The sequence below is a fragment of the Pleurodeles waltl genome, unplaced genomic scaffold (assembly GCF_031143425.1).
Source record: "Pleurodeles waltl isolate 20211129_DDA unplaced genomic scaffold, aPleWal1.hap1.20221129 scaffold_37, whole genome shotgun sequence".
Lineage (NCBI taxonomy): Eukaryota > Metazoa > Chordata > Amphibia > Caudata > Salamandridae > Pleurodeles > Pleurodeles waltl.
In genome coordinates this window covers 7,848,158-7,852,951 of record NW_027150076.1, presented here as the reverse complement: position 1 = coordinate 7,852,951, position 4,794 = coordinate 7,848,158, and the positions used below count along the sequence as shown (strand labels likewise).

At 42.4% G+C, this 4,794-nt stretch overlaps 1 pseudogene; it reads right to left on the bottom strand.

Annotated features, from left to right (window-relative positions):
- Positions 1–3,078: 3,078 nt before the first annotated feature.
- Positions 3,079–4,289, bottom strand: LOC138276132 (zinc finger protein 436-like; annotated as a pseudogene).
- Positions 4,290–4,794: the final 505 nt, after the last annotated feature.

Sequence of the window (4,794 nt, the reverse complement as noted above, 5' to 3'; positions counted from 1 at the left end):
ACCAGCAGCTTCCTTCAACATATGGATGACATGAATTGTTAGGCTACTGATGTCAATTTATGAGCTAAAACTCACATACTTAGACAATTCCTCTCTAGTTTCAGTATGGTTCATACCTTTGGCCAGTTATTACAGAACACCTGGGTCATATGATATTAGGAGGAAAGTTATAACGTATTTAGAGCTTCTTACATTAGTTTTTTTTTTTTTAAAGATGGTTATTTTCATTTTAAGGACAACAATACATTGACAAACACAGCTTGCAAAATGAAATTCTGTTTCCCCTTTATCTGGCGCCTTAAAATTACACAATTCGGTGTCAGAGCAACTATATGCAGCTCCTTGTTCTGCACGTCCGCACTGAAAGTTAGGGACAGATTTCTTATCAATCAACCATTTAATTAATCAGACATCCCTACTGTCCTCAGCCCAGGTGGAGAAGATGATTCTCAGTGAACTCCCACCATGTCACGCAGACAGGAAGGCATGAGGGTAGGAAGATAAAAGTTTCCTACCTGTGGTAAATAACTTTTTGGTGGATACTCTTATCTGCCTGGAGATTCGTCACCTGTAGAATAATCCCAGGCACCATTCTGGATCCGGAAACTTCAAAGCTCTTATTAACTATCCCTATAACACATCCATCAAATGGGGATGTGGGGAGGTCAATGAGGAATCTGCAGGTAGATGGAGTATACCTCAGAAATATTGTTACAGCAGGTAAGTCAGCTCTTGTTTTGATGGACTTGCTTTCGGGTCGCCATGCTAACAAGACGATGTCTACCACCTTCGGGGCAGCTGCATGGAGTTCAGATTTCCACGCGCAGTCTCTAGGCATGAAGGAGAAGGCCTTGGAAACTAGGATACAGCATCATTCCCTTTGACTGGGAAAGAAGGTGTAATTTGCAAGGCAGCTTCCGAAGGGGGCCTGTAGAGAAGCGCTGAGGGTCTTCATACCACACTCTCCTTGGTCACTATGGGGCAATGAGAATGACATGTGACCGGTCTTGGTGTAACTTCTGCAGAACTCAAGAAATCAAAGGAAAAGTGTAGCGTAGTTCAAAGTTCCACCTCAACTGAAACATGTCTCCCAATGATCCCATGAATGGGCACTGGAGGGCACAGAACTGCTGGAATTGAGCATTTACAGAAAAGGCAAACAAGTCTGTCGGAGGAGTACCCCACCGGGTAAAGATGCCCTGGGCTAATATCCATAGCATACACCACTCATGATCGGGAAGATAACGCCAGCTGAGGCTGTTGGCTTTGATATTCAGGGACACTTTGCTAGGTGGTCGGTAGTCATCCAAATCCCTTGGAGGTGTGTCAAAGACCAGTGTCAAAGCTTACAGGCAAATGAGATGAGACCCTATTCCTCAGAGCGTATTGACATAACACAATGCTGCAGAGTTGTCTGCCAGGATCTGGACAGACCAACCTTGGATAGAGTAGAAGGAGGCCTTGAGTGCCCACCACAATGCCCACAGTGCTTTCCGGAACAACAGGTTCTGTTCGAAAAGGCCTCTGATCACCAGATCCCTTAGGCAAGCTCCTCACCCAGAAGTGGAAGTATTAGTGACTAGAGTAGCCATGACTGAAGGGGGAGCAAAGGCCATCTTGCAATTCATGTTCACCTCATTCCCCCTCTGAACTACTCCTGTTGCAGGACTGAGGGAGATTATGATGGGGACTGACAGATCTCCCCCGTACTATAGCCACTGCCCGCACAGGCACCACTGCAGGGTCCACATGTGCCAATCCAGTCAGGATTTGGTTGAATGATTCTCTGCAAATAAAAAACCCATAAAATGTATTTACATACAATTAATCTAGCAATTAATAATTTACATAGACCGTGGTGAGCCGTCCAATCTCTCAAGGATACAGTTGTTGAACACCACTGGGGAAGAAACGCTATGGTGGAAGCATTTACAGATGCATGTGATGATGGAAATGAGCATCACTTCTCCAGAGTCAGCTCTTGGGAGGTAAATGTTGTGCACTCCACACACTAACCCTGAGAGTTACAGTTCATGTTTCCGTCTTTCACTTCTTGTGCTTCTGGGCAATATTCTCTGACCGATGTCACAGAATCATCAATGTTGCATACAGCGCCCAAACACCACAACCAGCTGAGTATTCTCCAGTTTGTGCTCGTTAAATCAGTTCAAGTGTGTTGGGTTTATAGGTTTTAGAACTGATACCTAAAGCTGAAAATACACTTGTTAGTCCAAGCACTGTTCACAGTGTTGCTTTTACAGGCAGCGTGATCAGGTGTGCTTGGATGTTTTTCTTTACAGCTCTGCTTCATCAGAGGGAAAACACTGTTTCTTTTCTTTTATTCTGCACTCTGCTGATGTCTTATTGTGTTGCTTGCATCTTCTTTTTTTTTTCTTATATATAGAGAAATGAAATAATCAATCACTGACAACAGACTCTTTTATAGTTCTACAAATAGGTGGGTGTTTCTTCTTTTCTGACTAGTCGGGCTTCTATCATCAACATTTTTGGCATCTGGCATTTGAATGTCCCACAAAATTGAAATGTTATCATCTTCTGTAATTTGCTGATGGCTATGTAGGCTTGGTATTGACTAAAGCTGTTCTCTTATTCACTGAATTTGAATAAACCTTTGTGTGTTCGAAGATGGTTTTGGAGGTGAGATAACAGACTACAGCTCTTCACACATTCTGTGCACTTGTATGTTTTTTCCCTTGTGTGTGTTTGATAATGTCTTTGGAGGTGTGCTAAGCGACTGTAACTCTTCACACATTTGCTGCACTTGATTAGTTTTACCCAGTGTGTGTTTGCTGATGGCTTTGGAGAGCTGATAATCGATTAAAACTCTTCACAAATTTAGTGCACTCGAATGGCTTTTCCCCTGTGTTTATTCACTGATATTTCCTTAATGTTGAAGATTCACTAAAATTACTTCCACATGCACTGCATTTGAATGGTCTTTCCCCAGTGTGTGTTCGTTGATGCTGTTTTAGGTCTGATAATTGACTAAGGCTCTTCACACACTCAGTGAACTTGAATGGGCTTTCTTCTCTGTGTGTTTGCTGATGAATCCTGGGATTTGGGGAATCACTAAAACTACTTCCACATTCATTGCAATGGTACAGTTTTTCCACTGTGTGTGATTGCTAATGTTTTTGGAGATCTGAAAAATAACTGCAGCTCGTCACACATTGATTGCAATGGTATGGTTTTTACACCTGTGTGTGATTGCTGATGTATTTCGAAGTATGACAAACGACTGAAGCTCTTCACACATTCATTGCAATGGTATGGTTTCTCCTCAAGTGTGTTCGGTGATGTCTTTGGAGGTTTGATAACAGACTAAAACTCTTTCCACACTCACTGCAATGGTATGGTTTTTCCCCGGTGTGTGTTCGCTGATGTATTTGTAGGGTTAATAAGTGACTAAAGCTCTTCTCACATTCAGCACAATGGTATGGTTTCTCCCCTGTTTGTGTTCGCTGATGTATTCGTAGGTGTGATAACCGACTGAAGCTCTTCACACATTCACTGCAATGGTATGGTTTTTCCCCAGTGTGTGTTCGCTGATGTCTTTGCAGGTTTGATAATCGACTGAAACTTTTCACACATTCACTGCATTTGAATAGCTTTTCTCCTGTGTGTGTTTGCTGATGCCGTTGGAGATGTGATAACACACTGAAACTCTTTCCACACTCACTGCAATTATATGGTTTTACCCCTGTGTGTGTTCGCTGATGTTGTTGTAGGGTTGATAAGTGGCTAAAGCTCTTCACACATTCACTGCAATGGTACGGTTTCTCCCCTGTGTGTGTTCGCTGATGTATTCGTAGTTGTGATAACTGATTGAAGCTCTTCACACATTCACTGCAATGGTATGGTTTCTCTCCTGTGTGTGTTCGCTGATGTGTTTGTAGGTGTGATAACCGTCTGAAGCTCTTCACACATTCACTACAATGATATGGTGTCTCCCCTGTGTGTGTTTTCTGATGTATTCGTAGGTGTGATAACCGATTGAAGCTCTTCACACATTCACTGCAATGGTATGGTTTCTCCCCTGTGTGTGTTTGCTGATGTCTTTGCAGGTTTGATAATCGACTAAAACTTTTCACACATTCACTGCATCTGAATGGCTTTTCTCCTGTGTGTGTTTGCTGATGTTGCTTTACTAGTGATGACAAACTACAGCTCTCACTGCATGTGTATGATTCTTCTTTCTTGGTTAGTGCCTCTGGGTCGGGTCTATATTTTTCTACATCACATGACTGTGCTTCCTGATGGGCCAACATGGTTTTAAAACACTTGCAATATTCTCACATTCCTTGTATTTGTTGGTACTTAGGACATTTGATTTTTCATTTAAAAGTAAAGTACAATGGTCACTAAATACTTGCCACACTCACAATATGAGCAAGGCTTCCTTATGAGAGATTATGTCTTTAGATTGGATAACAGTTTTCAACGCTTTGTGGGTAAAGATTAATCCTTCTCCTCTTGCTCGGTGCAAATTAGGACAGTCCGCTGTATTGTAGACAGGCAAACTCCTCTTTCCTTTACCCTTAAGTTGTTTTCTCTGGTTGGTGTGATGTAACCAGGGTGAGTTTACAATACACCTAGGGCTTTTAGGAATCAGAGCACTGTGGTTGTCAAATCATACAGATCCCACGATCAAAGCTGGTGTTAGTCACCTGTTTATTCAGGAGTTGGTTTGTCAGTGTTGTTGCCTTAATTGTCTAAAGGTCATTTCTCAGTCTTGGGGAGTGAAGGTGCACAGCTCAGACTCTTACATCCACT